Source organism: Cyprinodon tularosa, unplaced genomic scaffold (assembly GCF_016077235.1).
Source record: "Cyprinodon tularosa strain WSP-4 unplaced genomic scaffold, ASM1607723v1 ctg486, whole genome shotgun sequence".
NCBI classification, from domain to species: Eukaryota; Metazoa; Chordata; class Actinopteri; order Cyprinodontiformes; family Cyprinodontidae; genus Cyprinodon; species Cyprinodon tularosa.
The window spans coordinates 192,991-211,270 of NW_024039214.1; positions in this window are offsets into that span (position 1 = coordinate 192,991).

The window sequence follows — 18,280 nt, forward strand, 5'->3', positions numbered from 1 at the left end:
ATTTGATTTTATTTGTTCCTGCTCCCGGTGGTTGGAACCTTTATTCCATTCTGGATTCTCGTGAGTGTAGTCTTTGTTCACTTTATAATAAAAAATAAATAAACAAACAGTTTTTAAAACTTCGGTATTCATTGTTTTCCTGCTTTGTGTGTCAACTGCCATGGTTGCTAAGCAACAGAGCATACAGCGGTAAAACCCGCCGAAGGGTAGACCTGTTTGAATTCACAGCCAAAACACTTCCGGTCTTCTTATTTTCACGGACTTCGAAGGATCCAGTCTAGGTAGACCGCGTCCTTGGAGGATGCAGCCCATGAATTTGAACAGAGCAATTGAATCTCATTAAAAGTTTTATATGCGCAGTAGCTCCTCTGGAAGTCAGTCATCCATTTTCCATACCCTACCAGCTTCTCCTTTCAGTCTTGTTGAAGAATGTTGTGAAATTCTGTCTTTATCTCTCATTGCATGAAATGCAAGAAGAAGCCAGTGTTAATTGCTACTCCATAGCATTTATTGTTTTAACAAATTTGAAATGTATAAACCTTCTTTTGTAGTAATTTAATCTGCCCTGTTCTACAATTAGTAACAAGGAATTTTAAAGGCGGGCCAGACAGTGCAGGTAAGTCCAGCTCATCATCGTCCAATATTTATGAAAAACAGAAAAACGTTTTGGCAAACTTTACAGAAAGCTCCCTGAATCAGCTCTTGCTGCCTAATCCACTACCCATATAAGCTGTCTCACAACCTGTACCTGTTCTGGTTTGAGAAGCTGTGTGGCAACCTGGTCATGTGGTGGGGCCTTGCTTTGTAGCCACACCATTTTTTTTTTTTTGCTTGACTTTTTAAAAATAATTTTTCAGAATTTGTCTCAGTCAAATGTGAAAAAATGATTTCAATTTGTGAGTTACAGAACTAGTAGTCCATCCATTTCTTCCGCTTTATCCGGGGCCAGGGCAGCAGTCTAAGCAGAGATACCCCAACATGCCTCCTCCAGCTGCTCTGGGGGGGACCTCAAGGTGACACCAGGCCAGCTCAGAGACATGGTCCCTCCAGCATGTCCTGGGCCTTCCATTAGAACTCCTCCGAATGGGACACGCTTAGAAGATCTCCCCAGGAACCATCCGGAACAGATCCCCGTACAACCTCAGCTAGCTCCTTGCGATGTGGAGGAGCAATCTTGTCCTTTTGGTCATTATCCAGATCTCATGACCATAGGTGAGGGTGGGAACAAAGATCTATTGGTAAATCGAGAGTTTTGCCCCTCGACTCAGCTCCCTCTTCGCCACTACAGTCCGATACAGCGATCGCATCACTGCCGATGCCACACCGATCCGTTTATCGATCTCACACTCCATCTTTCCCTCACTTGTGAACAAGCTCGATAAGTTCTGAAACTCAAGAGAAATGAGTTGCAAAATGTCTGTTTCGCAGCAGTGTGGTTCTGAAAAGTCACCATCATGACATTCTGGGGATCCGGGCCTTTTTGGGCCTTGATCCACTAATGGCTTTTTTACATGTGGGCCCCCTGGCAGCTTCATGGGAAAGAGAGTGAAATTTTGTGTATTGTGTCGGGGGTTGAAGAGGTCTTACACCTGTTTATGAGTCAAAACAGCATTTTCTTCTCCATTCATCGTGAAATATGTCGAGGTCCTAAACCACGATCATGGCACATGACACAACAGTATGTAATACTTTCACGTTTAGCATTTATTTTTTTCCACATGTATAAGTACTTTCAGACAGGGAATGCTGAATATGACTGGACCTTTCCTTTAAAATGTTTTAAGACCAGAAAAAACCTGTGCTTAACTCTAATCTCTTTAAATGGTCTGAAAACATATGCCTCTACCAGGATTGTGTTTAAAGTTAACAGTACTGAAAAAAATCAAGAATAATGTTGAAGAATGTTGTACTTTGTTCTTTCTTAGGTGAGCCAATGACTTGATAATGAATAAATTTTACCTTTAACACAATGAACATGTAGAAACACAGTCAGCATCGAGGGTGTCCTCTTTCTACCATGTTATTTTCCCACAAAAAATGTTGACTTCAATAACAAAACATCAGTTCAATCTATTTCTATTTCATTGTGAAACCAAGAGTAAAAATCAATCCATTCTACATTCTTTCACATCTTCTGGTCTCTAGCAGGATCTATTGTTTCTCCTTGAAAGAAAAGCAAATCATTTTATTTCACTGAAATATTGATGTATATATAAATGGTTTGATTTCTTACAAACGTTATTAATGTGGCTGCAATTCTGGATGCCTAAATATTTTAAAACCATAGTATTTCTTTTTCAAAATAATTTCAGAGTGTTTATCTAGGCAAAAAATAACATACTTGTGCATGATATTGTTACATGATTTTATTTTCCTTAAATTCAACTACACCACTTGTATATCCCTTTATGTGCTAATTTACACACAATTTTTAAAACATTTATAACACCAAGCATGATTCAGAGAGAGGTATTACATTATTAATATCGAGACCACAATTAGATCTCTAGTTTAATAGCAATGTCCTCTACTCCAGAGTGAAGTGTGCTCTGTAAACGAGTCTAACTGCACTCTAAAAGCATTGATTGGTATTGCTCCACATGAGGGGATTATATTCATCTCTCCACTGTATGCAAGATTAATCAGTGACAAGCAGATCATGCAAGGGTCTGGAATCATCTCCCTTTTAAGAACTGGAATGGAAATCATGGTTGATCAAGGTTTCTTTGTTGATGAGTTTGTGCGGTGTATGATCTACAGGCCACCCTTTCTCTTTGGAAGATCCCAGATGTCTGCTCCTGAGGTCACGGATACAAGAAATTGCACACCTCAGGGTGAAAGATCCTTCTTAGGCTACTTGGCAATATCAATGAGCTGTGCACTGTTGCTTGTTTACTGACAAACTATGAAAATGGGCCTCTTGTAAAGACAAGGGCAAAGAGCCCACAATCACAGGTACAGTAGAGATGGATGTAGTTATGCTTCCACCTGACTCTCAATCATTCTCACATTCTGGTACGCACATGCTGTTAATCTTGTCTCTTAAAAACATGTTGTAAATTAAAATGATCTATAATCCAGTTTTGTTTTATACACGCTGATAACTGTAATTAAAACATGAATATTGTAAATTATCTATGGTTTTGTACATACTGTTAACTTTAGGTCTTAAACAGGTTTTAAATTATTATAATCTATGATTTTTTTTATTTTGTTAATACTGTTAATTTTAATCTTAAAAACAAATCTTGTAAATTACAATAATCTGTATGCTGATTAATTTTGCACATACCGTTAACTTTTTCTTTCACCCCTTAAGCCTGATGGTCTTAGGAGAAAATTCCTTGTGAAATTTCATATGTGACATAAAGCAAGTACAGCTCCCAAACTATAAATTGGAAATACAATTCTTTGTATGACAGAAAGGCATTGAGGGATATTTTTTCAGGTGAAATCACTACTTTTAATCTCACCATGTCTGATTTATAGGTGATTAAACAAAAGAAATAATAATAATTAAAAAAAAACACCATGAAAGCCCGTTTAAAACTCTGGATGACCCCTTAGACTTTGTAGATCCACATCTAGATAATAAGTCAAGAAAATTTGCACTGAATAAGTTGAAGCATGTTTGTTCCACAAAGGTGTTAGTGAGCAGTATGCTAGGAGAAAAGGTGCTTTTGGCACAGTGGTGCAAAAAGGGGCAAAATTCTGCCAAATACATTTTCCACTCATAAAAGACATCTGACCAGAAAATATGCTGAATTACTTTATTGGAGACCTTATGCATAAGGGAAAACCTTTTCTCCTAAGAGTTAGCCATTGTTTTATTGCAATTTAGCATTAAACACACAATAATATGACCTAACTGAATAGAAAATAAGAAGAATTGTATAATTTTGTCACCAAACAGGGATATTTAATTGAAAACAATTAGAAATCCAAAAACTGCACAAAAATGTAAAGATCAATTAGAATCATAAGATTCTGTCAAGAAAATGTGCAAAATATTTATTAATGCGAATTATTATGTGAAAAATGTGCTAAAAATGTTTCAATTTTTAGGTGTGACAATGAGATTGCCTTTCTGCCAGCTAGTATCCTTTCTGCGTTTTCACTTGTGTCCTTTACAATGTTGAAGCTTGAGGCTGAAAGTAGCTGCCTGGAAGGTGGCTGGTACTACTGTTTTTTTTTTTTAATGTGAGGTCTTTTTCAAAAAATGCAGAGACGTGCTGTATAGACTCAATGAATAAAAATATTCCCATCAAAAAAGCACATAAAGTGCAAAGCACTGCAGCTAGCCTGGATATTGTTCTGCATTGACAATGCACCCAGAGCAGCACTCCAGTGCAGCGGGCACTGGAGTTCATTTGCTCTGGGTGTCAAATGAAATCAATTTACCACCCTGAACTATGTGTTCCACATGCTTTATCCATTTGTTTTTCCATACCGAAAAATTTTGCATTTTTTTGTTTTGCAGGATGTCAGGGTTTTTCCTAATGGGTCTTAAATTGCAGGGATAGAGTGAAGATTTGGTTATTTTTAGGGAACTCCCACTAATCTGTCAGAGAGGAGCTGATGTTGATGCTTTTAAAACATTTATGATGTTTAATGCTCAGACTGATAAATGTTAACTCAGAAATGTCCAGATTTTCAGAGAATGTTTGTTCAGTATCCATCCATTTTTCCTCTCATGGGTTAAACCAATGTGAGATATACTGCAGCCTACTTGCTAAAAAAAATGTGCTGGAAGTTTGGTAACTCTAAAGCCGGGTGTACACTGTGCAATATTTTCAATCGTTGCAAGCAGCTATAGCATGACGCTCTCATGCGATCTACCTGCTTACACTGTACGACTAAAAACCACGTCAGACTCGGCTCCGCAGTGAGATGGACCTGCTCTGACTCGTCTATCTGGAAGCCAAACAAATAGAAGAGGAATATGAAGCTCACTAGAGTGAAACGCGCTGCCTTGGATATTTGTGCAATTTTGTGCTGAAAGCCCTAAAAAGAAAAGCAGACGACGTATTTGGACAAAGACATGGCTGAGCAAACGTTGCTACTACGGTCTGACAACTTTACTGAAATAACTCCATTTCTCTCGCACTCCTACCATGCTTCTGTGTCTACATCTGAGAGGATGAAGAAAAGGAAGAATCCTTTTTTGCACACAGAGTGATTTGCCCATGACGGTCGGAGATGTTTGATTTTCTCCCGACCTCATGATTCCTGATCGGGAGGTGGTTGTGAGAGACCAATCGCCCCTCATTACTCCCTGTAGACTACACGACACACGATCAGGCTAAAAGTCGGCCCGACTGAAAGATTCTCGCACAACTGGAAAATCGCCCAGAAAATCGCGCAGCAGAGATCTTAAGCTTATTCTTGGTTGGTTTATTTTTCCTTGATTCAAATCTAATGATTTGAACCAAGCAGAGGATGGTCTTGTGGGGTTCATTGAGAACAGGGAGTTTACTTTAGGTAGGACCATCATTTTTATGGTGACTGCTCTACCCATGACTGAAATTGGCAAGGGATCCCATCTTGTGAGATTGTCTTCTATAGATTTTAAGAGTTGAATGTGATGCAGCTTTGTTAGCTCTGAAAGCCTGGGGGAGATGTTTATTCCCAGGTATCTAATGTTTCCTGACTCCAGCATATTAGTTTATATGTTTTTAGGGCTACAATTTACAGGGAGAATCGTAGACTTTAATAGAGTAATCAAAAAGTGTTGAGAACTTATTTATTAGTGCAGTTGTGTTAGTGAGAGAAACCTGTGGATTCTGAAGGAAAAGGAATGTATCATCTGCATAAATACTTTTGTTATGCTTAACATTTTGGAACTCAATGCCTTTTATATTTATGCTCTGCCTGATGTCAGCTGCTAGGGGTTCAATAAATAGTGCAAAAGTGAAGGAGAGAGTGGGCTTCCTTGTCTTGTGCCTCTCTGTAGGCTGTAGGTTTGAGAATTTTGATCATTAGTCCTGACAGATCATTGGTTCGAAAACTACACAAAATTTTCATCCAGTTTATGAAGGATGACCCAAACCCAAATTTGTAGTTTGTAGTTAGTTTAGCAAATAGGAATTTCCATTTTACACAATCAAATGCTTTTTCTGCATCTAAACCAATTGTGGCTTCTTAGTTGTTGATAGTAGAAGAGTCTATGAGATTAATTAACCTACTCTACATGCAGACTGTCTCCCTTTTATGAAACCTGTTTGATCTGGATGTATTAAAATAGGTGTTACCATTGGCGGATCTACTGGGGTGGCATAGGGTGGCAAATGCCACCCTAAATGACAGCCTTGCCACCCCAGTTGGCAGGAGGGGTGGCGAGGCTTATAAATTATGGATAATTTGAGAATTACGACCGCTAATTTCCAATGTCGGACTGCAGTGAATGCAGCACGGGATGACACAACTGAGACTGATTTGTTTTGAAAACTGAGTGGGGCAAAGTGAGCCAGGGGCCAGGGGGAGAGGAGACATGGGATGAAACAAGTAAAAACTGATCAACTATTAGGTTTATTCAATGATGGTTATAAAATTAATGTATGTACATATGAAACATTGGAGAAATTAGATGGTTCACTCTGTCTCGTGATTCAGTCAGAAGACCACTCTGCCTTGTGATTCAGTCAATGGAGCATTCTGTCTTATGATCTGATCAATTGTTCTGTCAGAACAATACTCTGTTTTGTAACCATGTGTTATGTTCTGTTAATAAAAGTCACTGCAGATGGAGGGGGGGAGAGAGTTGGAGTGTTAGGTTGTGTCTCCCATCCTGCAGGAAGCTGTTAAAAAATCCCTTTCTGTGTGTACTCAGTCCTTTTTTTATGAACCTACATTTTTGAACCCAACACTATCTATCGAGAAATGAAATCATAATGAAAGCACAATGTTGCTAGCATAGTGGCAATGCTGATTTGGAGATGATAAAAATCTGTTTCTCTAACTATGATGTTAGTTAGGCCTGACATCTCAGGCTCATAAAGACATATTTGCCATCAACTATGACAGAAAAGAGACTATCAAGTTTGGTTGTACTTAAATCAAAATGCACAAATGCATTGGATCTAAATACATTTGTGAAGCGTTTTGCTGAGCAACATGGAAATCACTGCATTCAGCTGTTATAGTCATGTTTTGTAACCATGTGTTGTGTTCTGTTAAAAAAAAGGCACTGCAGATGGATGGGGGGAGAGAGAGTTGGAGTGTTGGGTTGCGTCTCTCCCCTCCTGCAGGAAGCTGTTGAAAATCCCTTTCTGAGTGTACTCAGTCCTTCTTTTACGAACCTAAATTTTTGAACCCAACATTTTTGGTGCTGAAACCCAGGAGTCAAGATCCAATTGTCCAGGACCGTGTGGGACCAAGGCCAAGAATCTGTCGACAGCCGCCCCCCCTTCGCCGGATGGAGCCAATAGGTTGGTCCAGCCCTGTCCTGGGCATCCTGGTGATGACTCCCTGAGGACTGATCTGCACAGCAAAGGGTAGGCCTAAAGCTTTTGATCAAAAGTTGGTTTGGGACCATTTAAGTTACAGCTGTAACATAAAGGGGATGAAAAGTTTATGTCAGATTGATCTGAGTAATTTAAAATACTTGCAGAAGTGGAAGGAAAACTATGAAATAGATGATGTTTGGAAGGTAGATCAATGGAGAAACGTTGTGTGCCGGCTAGAAACAAGCACTAGTGCAAAAATAGATAAATAAGAAAAATAAATAAATAAATAGATAAATAAATGAGCTCCAAATGGCGAGATGTTGGTATAATGCATGCGCAAAGTAGATACAATGTTATTATGGAAAATTAAACTAATAGATCTAATGTTGTGTTTGTCCGTCTTTTAATGTTATGTGCTTCTGTCTTTAAAGTTATGTTTGTGGGTCTTTAAAGTTGTTTGTGGGTCCAAAAGATAATGAACCCCCTTGTAGAAGGAGACAGCTTGAATCTACAGGATCGGTCGGTCGGTCGGTCCGTCCGTCGGTCCGTCGGTCCATCCATCCATCCATCCATCCATCCATCCATCCATCCATCCATCCATCCATCCATCCATCCATCCATCCATCCATCCATCCATCCATCCATCCATCCATCCATCCATCCATCCATCCATCCATCCATCCATCCATCTTCCTCCGCTTATCCGGGGTCGGTCGCGGGGGCAGCAGCTTAAGAAGGGAGGCCCAGACTTCCCTCTCCCCAGCCACTTCTTCCAGCTCTTCAGGAGGAACCCCAAGGTGTTCCCAGGCCAGCCGAGAAACATAGTCTCTCCAGCGTGTCCTGGGTCTGCCTGGGTCTTCTGTCCATGAAGGTAATGAACAGAATCGGTGACAAAGGGCAGCCCTGGCGGAGTCCAACTCTCACTGGAAACAAGCCCGACTTACTGCCGGCAATGCGGACCAGACTCTGACACCGGTCATACAGGGACCTGACAGCCCGTATCAAAGGGCCCGGCACCTCGTACTCCCGGAGAACCCCCCACAGGGCCCCCCGAGGGACATGGTCGAACGCCTTCTCCAAGTCCACAAAGCACATGTAGACTGGTTGGGTGAACTCCCATGCACCCTCCAGGATCCTGCTGAGGGTTTAGAGCTGGTCCAGCGTTCCACGACCAGGACGGAAACCACACTGCTCTTCCTGAATCCGAGGTTCAACTATCCGCCGGACCCTCCTCTCCAGCACCCCCGAATAGACCTTGCCGGGGAGGCTTAAGAGTGTGACTCCCCTGTAATTGGAGCACACCCTCCGGTCCCCCTTTTTGAATAGGGGGACCACCACCCCTGTCTGCCAATCCAGGGGGACTGCCCCCGATGTCCATGCAATGTTGAAGAGTCGTGTCAGCCAACACAACCCCACAACATCCAGGACCTTGAGGAACTCCGGGCGGATCTCATCCACCCCCGGGGCCCTGCCACCGAGGAGCTTTTTAACCACCTCGGCGACCTCGCCCACAGAGATTGGAGAGCCCAGTCCAGAGTCCCCAGGCCCAGCTTCCTCAATGGAAGACATGTTGGTGGGATTGAGGAGGTCTTCGAAGTATTCCGCCCACCGACCCACAACGTCCCGAGTCCAGGTCAGCAGCACACCATCCCCACTATAAAAAGTGTTGGTGCTGCACCGCTTCCCCCTCCTGAGACGCCGGATGGTGGACCAGAATCGCTTCGGAGCTGTGCGGAAGTCTTTCTCCATGGCCTCTCCAAACTCCTCCCACACCCGAGTTTTTGCCTCAGCAACCATCCGAGCCGCATGCCGCTTTGCCCGCCTGTACCCATCAGCTGATTCCGGAGTCCCACAGGCCAAAAAGACCCGATAGGCCTCCTTCTTCAACCTGACAGCATCCCTCACCGGAGGTGTCCACCAACGGGTTCGAGGGTTGCCGCCAAGACAGGCACCGACAACCTTGCGGCCGCAGCTCAGATAAGCCGCCTCGACAATGGAGGAACGGAACATGGTCCACTCGGACTCAATGTCCCCCACCTCCCCCGGGATGTGTTCGAAGTTCTGCCGGAGATGGGAGTTAAAGCTCCGCCTAACAGGGGACTCCGCCAGACGTTCCCAGCAGACCCTCACAACACGTTTGGGCCTGCCAGGTCTGACCGGCATCCTCCCCCACCACCGGAGCCAACTCACCACCAGGTAGTGGTCAGTGGAAAGCTCAGCACCTCTCTTCACCCGAGTGTCCAAGACATACGGCCGCAAGTCCAATGAAACGATGACAAAGTCGATCATCAAACTGCGGCCTAGGGTGTCCTGGTGCCATGTGCACATATGGACACCCTTATGCTTGAACATGGTGTTCGTTATGGACAATCCATGATGAGCACAGAAGTCCAACAACAGAACACCACTCGAGTTCAGATCAGGGCGGCCATTCCTCCCAACCACGCCCCTCCAGGTCTCACTGTCATTGCCCACGTGAGCGCTGAAGTCTCCCAGCAGAACAAGGGAGTCCCCAGGAGGGGCACCCTCCAGTACCCCCTCTAAGGACTCCAAGAAGGGTGGGTAATCTGAACTGTTGTTCGGCCCGTAAGCACAGTCAACAGTCAGAACCCGTCCCCCCACCCGTAGGCGGAGGGAGGCTACCCTCTCGTTCACCGGGGTAAACCCCAACGTACAGGCGCCGAGATGGGGGGCAACAAGTATGCCCACTCCTGCCCGGGGCCTCTCACTGAGGGCAACTCCAGAGTGGAAGTATGTCCAGCCCCTCTCAAGGAGACTGGTTCCAGAACCAGAACCATGCGTTGAGGTGAGACCGACTATTTCTAGCCGGAACCTCTCAGCCTCACACACTAGCTCCGGTTCCTACCCCACCAGAGAGGTGACATTCCACGTCCCAAGAGCCAGCTTCTGCAGCCGGGGATCGGACCGCCAGGGTCCCCTCCCCCGGCCGCCACCCAACACACATTGCACCCGACCCCTATGGCCCCTCTCACGGGTGGTGGGCCCATGTAAGGGGGGACCCATGTTTCCTCTTCGGGCTGAGCCCAGCCGGGCCCCATGGGTAAAAGCCCGGCCACCAGGCGCTCGCCATCGTGCCCCCCCTCCAGGCCTGGCTCCAGAGTGGGGCCCCGGTGACCCGCGTCCGGGCGAGGGAACGCTGGATCCAAATATTGTACTCATCATAAGGGTCTTTGGGCTGCGCTTTGTCTGGTTCCTCACCTAGGACCTGTCTACCTTGGGTGACCCTACCAGGGGCATAAAGCCCCAGACAGCATAGCTCCCAGGATCATTGGGACACTCAAACCTCTCCACCACGATAAGGTGGCAGCCCAAGGAGAGGGCTGCCACCTTATCGTGGCTGTCACCCTCTCCTTGGGCTGCCCCCGGGTCCAAGATTTAGCATGTGGTAAAATAACTCAGCATTCTTTGCCATCACAATCTGATGAAAATGATTTCCAAGATATCCCAAATGCTTTGTGGTTTACATGACAAATTGATGTAGGACTGTTGAAAACTGTAGATCCAGTTAAAATAGTTCTTAAATCGCAATACAGGCCAAGGATAAAACAATATCTGCTCCAGTAACTAAACAAATGTCTATTTAGAATTGTGCAATTACTACAGAGCTTAGATTCCACATTATGAAAACAAAACTCAGCTTTTCTTAAGCTTTATTTATGACACACTAGTAGCTATGTCAGAGACAATCTAATGGACCCCAGAAGCAGAACAGTAATTCACAGAGCTAAAAGTAGAACTTTTCTCAGCAACTGTCTTAGCTCTACCAAATTATCAAAAACCGTTAATCCAAACAGTTGACGGTAAAGCAAGTTATATGACCTCTGTGTTGTTACAGTCTCATGGTGATAAGCTCAAACCTGTAGTGTCCTACTCTAAAGGGTTAAAGGGGACCTGTGGAAACAGTAGCTCCCCCATATTCTTATTTTTTATCTATTATATTGTGTAGTTGGATGTGTGTATATATTAGTGCTGTCAAAATTATCGCGTTATTAACGCGTTAACGCGAGGCCATTTTAACGGCAATAATTTTTTTAACGTGAGATTAACGCTATGTGGTTTTATGGTACAATTTTCCAAGTACATCCCGCTGCAGCCTGCGAGAAGGCGGGGCTATTTTCCCCCAGTCCATGCATTTCTCATAGGCTTCGAGAGCGGAGCTCCTCAAGGAAAAAAGACGCTCATACACTGGGTGGCGCTAGTGCCTTTTCTTTAAGCCCCACCACCAACAAACAAGTTGAGTGTCTGGTAACTAGTAGCAACCTGAAATACGCTGAGAAAACAGATTACTGAGGTGAAATGGAATCTGCTACGCAAGGGCGAAGGAATATGTTTACAATTGGGGGGGACACATGTCGGAAATCTGAGATTCGTAAATATTCAACAGAAACATGTCTTAAGTACGCTACTTTAAAAAAAGGCTATTTAATCTTTTACTTTATTCCTTTATAAATGTGTCTTGCAAAAATAATGCATTTAAAATTTACATAATGCATTTGTTCATAAGATGTGAGCATATCACCAAACAAAATGACTGGAGTCTTTTATTAAGCAAAGGGAGATGTCTTTCAAGGGCTTCAGCCCTTGGCATATTTAGTGTCCGCATACGCACTAGAAAATCAAATATTTCAGTTGGATTAAAAACAATTCAGTAGGCCACAGAAGTGCAAAGTTTGATATGTTTTATTTTGTCAAACTTGCAATAATGGTCAAAAATGAATTTATATAGATTGACTGACAGAGGGAGCTGACAGTGTGGTGAAGAATTATGGACAGGGCGCTTTGAAGCATCTGGTTCAAAAACGCATTCTAAACCTTTGGTAGAAATCCATCTATCCTTCCATTTTCTGTACACCCTGTCCCTTAGTGGGGTCAGGAGGTGCTGGTGCGCCAGTCTGTCCCGACCTTTGGTAGAAATGGCGTCTTTAATTCCAATTTGCAGTACAGAACAGAGAAAACTACAGAGTTGTCAATGTTGTGTTAATCTGTTTATAGTCTAAAAAGAGGAGCCAGCAGTTTATTTGAGGAAATAAAGGTGCAGAAGTTAATTAGTTGGTTAATTAGTGGTTGTGCAGCAGTTCGCTGCTAAGAATTAAAATTAATTCTCCCTGTGGTTTTAACTAACGATCAGGAGCGCGGCAGGTATAACATCTGTCCATTTCGGCGAATCAAAACCACACAAAAAATAAAAAATCCCAGACCGGGCTAATTTCAACACAAGTTGTGTAAGGTGACTGTTACTCACACTGACGTTTCTCTTTTTTAAAAATCTGAGTAAGTCCTACTGCTGTTTAAGCCTTTTAGTTGGTGGTGGCATTGTACTGAAATGAGATATATAAAAAAAAATAACATTTTGGCTAGCGTGGCAAACATCTAGAGAAAGTTAGCAGTTAAATATTGGATGAGTGATCAGCCCAAGACTACGGAAGAGGATTAGGGCCACTGAAAAAAAGTTAAGTGATTTTTAAATTTTATTTCAGTTTAATACAGGAAAAAAGTCAGAATTCTGACTTTTTTCTCAGAATTCTGACTTTTTTTCTCAGAATTCTGACTTTAATCTCATAATTCTGACTTCTTTCTCAGAATTCTGACTTTAATTTCAGAATTTTGGATCTTAATGTAGATGGGCACCGTGAAGGTAGAGATGTGGAGCATTCAGCTTCACTGATAAAGATGTGAGTTGTTTGAGATGGCCAGTGACATATTGGTGAAAAATTACAGAATTAGGCAACTTTTGATGTGCCCGAGGGGTCCCCCTTATAAATGGAGGAGCAGAAGGTCATTAAAACAAGAGAGCTAGTCTCTAAAACAGACATGGCTATGGCTTGATGCTAACATGTTTGTTTTTAAACATACTTTTGTTATATTACATTTGTGTTGTGTTTTCCAAATAGTGTAGAAAATGAATGGTGGGTTTATAATGTTTACCTTTTATGAGCAGGACAGGAAGCAGAGAAGTGTAGCATTACCTCCAACTAGTTAAACTCATAATTATGAAGTTATTCAACAAATTCCTCAAGTAAAAAAGTGCAACTTTTATTTTTTATTTTTTACCAGATTTGTTGATTAATTTCAAAATTATGTATTCCTTCCAAATTTCCAAATCTGAAGAATTTTTTAAACCAATATCTACATTATTTAACATTTAGTTTGTTTTAGCAGTACTTCCTGTTATATTTCTTTACACGTATATTTTACATTTTCTTGCACAGCAAGCTCAGCAGATTTGAAATTGTGTGCTTGTGTACAAGTAGTAAATCTTTACTCTAAACATATATTGTGGTTATTTTTTTAGTTAGACCTTCTTGTTTTTATATATCTGTATAGTACCCCCCCCCCCAAAAAAAAAACAAAACAAAAAAAAAAACACTGTAAATTGATTAGAAATATTAATCATCTGTCAGATTTCTGAGAAAAAAGTCAGAATTCTGAGAAAAAAGTCAGAAGAAAAAAGTCAGAATTCTGAGATTAAAGTCAGAATTCTGAGAAAAGTCAGAATTCTTACTTTTTTACCCATGTTAAACTAAAAAAAAATTTAAAAATCTGTTAACTTTTTTTTTTCCAGTGGCCCTAATCCTCTTTCGTACAAGACTAAACCAAAAAGATTCAGTTTCTATATATGAAAGTGAACTGACAACAAAGACGTTTTAAATAGGCAGCATCCCGACAGACCATTTTACCTCTTTCACAAGTTTCTGACTTCTGTATCGCTGTTTTCCTCCCATCTGAGTGCTCAAACACTCTCACTCAGCAGTTCAGAGAGGGGAGGGGGAGTACAGTGACGTAACGCTATGCTGCGCCTTCAAAATAAAAGCACGCTAGTTAAAAAATGTCAAAATCTAATATTTTGCGGTACAATTTTTTGGGGGGGACATATCCACCTGGCTTTTATATTGGGGGGGACATGTCCCCCCTGTCCCCCCCGCTTCCTACGCCGCTGCTGCTACGGCACTCTTGCTGTCTGTGTACGCCACAGGTCAGTATCGCGCGCGCGCGTGCGTGTGTGTGTGCGTGCGTGTGTGTGTGTGTGCGTGTGTGTGTGTGTGTGTGTGTGTGTGTGTGTGGGTGGGTGGGTGGGTGGGTGTGTGTCTCATTTTTGTTAAGAGGCTGAAAAGTAACTTTCTAGAGCATAGACTACCTCCATCTAGTGATGTCGGTCTATTGATTTTGATGTATTGATTGAAAATTGTTCATTATTACCTTGGTTAATTGACATCTAATATTAACTGTACTACATTTTATAGCAGTAGGGTAAAATGCTTGTCTTTGTTCAAAAGACTGTATTAACTGTAAAGACTGTCTTTTACATCAGCCTGTTTTCAGGGCCTTTTTTTTGGCTACATATTTGTTATTTTTGCTACATGCCTCCCCATCTTCTTGCTATATGTTTCTATGTCATAAATCAATATCTGTGACCTGTTCTCATTAAAAAAAAAGAACATTGGCACAAACCTAGCCTGTATGTATTTTTTTGTATGTCATCGAGAGTATTTAAATGATTTTCAATCAGGAAAAAAATGTGCGATTAAAATGCGATTAATCGCGAGTTAACTTAGGCATTGATGCAATTAATCGCGATTAAAAAACTTTTAATCGATTGACAGCAGTAGTATATATATATATATATATATATATATATATATATATATATATATATATATATATATATATATATATATATATATATATATATATATATATATAACTGTAACTGAAGTGTGTAACAAAAGTAATTTCCCTCTGGGATTATTAAAGTATTGTAATGATCTCAGAATGTTGAACCTAGAATTCAAGGCAAGACAGGCAGTGGGAAAGTTCAAAGCGTTTATTAAACAAACAGGTGCGCAGGGCTGCTCGTCTGCTGCGGGACAGATCTCTTATTCAAAGTTCAGTCCGTTCATGGAGAACTCAGCAGAATCCAGAAGGGAGGTTTGACCGCAGTTGCGGCGGCCACGCCCCCAGAGTTCCTAGAGAGCGAGTGGAGCGGGCGCCAGCAGTAACAGAGTCCAGAAGGGAAATCCAAGGCCGAAGTCAGAAGACATTTTCGGGTTCAGAAGCCGGTAGAATCCAGGACCAGATGCGACAAACAGAGCAGACAGAGGCAAGGCAAAACTCGAGATCCACAGGGCAGAAAACTGGTCATAATCAGGGAAACAGACAGACTACAGATTGCTAGGAAAAAACACTCTAATAACCTGGCGCTGATGGGAGGCAAACACACAACTTAAATAGTAGAGGAACCAGGTGAAAATGATCGGCGATAATCAGCCGCAGAACCAATTAGACAGAGGACCAAGGAGCAAAGGAAAAAACCAAACCATCAACGCCAAGATCATGACAAGTATTTCTGATTCTGATTGAAAGCAGCAGCTATTTTGAGCCATGGGCCTTACCATGTCTCAACAGGAGGGATTCAAGATTTCAAGATTTCAAGAATTTATTGTCATTGTCAAAAAAAGGCAACGAAATTGTGTTTGGGGTACAATACTTAGTAGCAGCAAGTTCCAAGTAAAGTGCACAAGAGGTAAAAGTTACACCAGTGCTTGACCCCCCCAGCCCCCCCCCCTCCATCCCACTTAAAGTGCAGCAAAGAGCCATAATGCTTGCCCCCCCAACAACCCCCCCCCCCCCCCCCAAACACACACACACACAGGATAAATACACTGCTCCCCAACCAGACTATAATAAGGGGGCCCTAATGAATAAGGCAAAACATTCAGAATTTAGGCAGTCCGTTCCTCAAAAGTCCTGTGAGTTCGAAAGTCTTATGGTCTGGTGGTATAGGCTGTTGGCCAGTCTTTTGGTCCGACTCTGAAGGGACCTGTACCTTTTACCTGAGGGTAGAAGGATAATAAGTATAGGTTTAAATAACTACTTTAAAAATTTTTGCAGAGCATGTCTCACATGTTGCAAAGAACATGTAATCTGCCCAGAGCTCCTTTTGTTTCCCCACAGGAAGGCCTGAAGCCTGGAGACCGAGTGCTGATTAAAATCATCAAGAGGAAAAATTGGGCAGCTCCAAGGTGGGAAGGACCCTACATTGTTCAACTAGCAACTCCAACCGCTGTGAAGATCCAGGAGAGAGACACTTGGATCCACCAGAGTCATTGTAAGTCTTCTCAGCGAGAAGCCCAGTTACCTTCACAGGGACCCGACAACTAAGGTAGGGATCTATGGTGAAGCCCAGCTACAAAGGGGTTAAGCAATTTAGAGCTTTTTGTCTCAATGCTGGTGAAGAAACCAACCTAACCCAGTCTTTTAGAGTCCTGGTTAGTGGGCGCTTCCTTGAAGGAACTGGTGAAGATGGGAAAACTAAAGTGGCTCTGCTGCCTGATGGTGACCATTGGACTGGTGTTCTTAGGGACTCAAACTGACCGCCTGAAACAAAGGAAAACCAGAATGGTTTTTGATGGATCCACAGCAAGTCATCCCTATGGCGCCAATATTTGGTGGCAGCATGTCAAGCACGTTGCTGAAGGTTTGAATAAAACAGACTGTTCACACCTCCAGTGCAAGTCCAGCACCATGGACAAGTTGGTTCACCATGGGATCATGGTGGCAGGTGCTGATAAAGATAGCTTTACCATTTGTAGGATTGTTCTTCATATTTTTCCTTTTTATTTGTTGCTTAAAACCATGCCTACAGTCAATGATTCAGAAAATGATAGGATCCACTCTAATCCAGTATTCAGGTGTAACTTATGCTCAACTCTGCCTAGATGTTGGTGAGGATACTGATGATGTGGCAACTGTGTAATCTGTTACAGGGATAATGATTGCTTCCAAGAGAAGGGTTGGGTCGGAATTTCCCTCTATTTGAGAGGTTTTGCATACTCAAGGGTCAGATTTTTGAAGCTTTTACATTCTTGATAAATTTTACATTTTTGCTTAAGTGTTACATTTTAATCCTTTTCATATTTTAGTTTTTTGAAAATTGATCTTTGATTACTGAATTCCCTATCTGTAATGCATTTATGATGTGTGTAGTAAAAATCATTTTGGAAGTGCTACGTGCTGATGTTTATATGCACAACAGGAGGGAAATGTTAGGTTTATTCAATGATTATCATAAAATTAATGTATATACATATGAAACATTGGAGAAATAAGATCCTTCACTCTGCCTTGTGATTCAGTCAATGGAGCATTCTGTCTTATGACCTGATCAATTGTTCTGTCAGAACAATACTCTGTTTTGTAACCATGTGTTATGTTCTGTTAATAAAAGGCACTGCAGATGGAGAGGGGGGGGGGGGGGAGTTGGAGTGTTGGGTTGTGTCTCCCATCCTGCAGGAAGCTGTTGAAAATCCCTTTCTGTGTGTACTCAGTCCTTTTTTTACGAACCTACATTTTTGAACTCAACACTATCGAGAAAATACATCAAAATGAAAGCACAATATTACTAGCATAGTGGCAATGCTGATTTTGAGATGATAAAAATCAGTTTCTCTTACTATGATGTTAGTTAGGCCTGACATCTCAGTCTCATAAAGACATATTTGCCATCAACTATGACAGAAAAGAGACTATCAAGTTTGACTGTACTTGGTTGCGCGTCTGTTTCCTTCATCCTTTCTGAGTGATTGTGTGTTCGCTCCTAATGTATTTTTACCATATCCCACCTTACTACAATAACATAGCTAGTTGTGGACTTAGAAGACAACAGAAAAACAGTGTGAGAAAGTGTGAAGAGAAAGAAAAGACAGGAACAAAAGTATTCTATTTGTGAGACGAGGCAGTGATTAAAATATGAACTATATGTATTTCAACAGAACTTATTCCAACATTGTATATAACCTTTATATTTATATTAAATA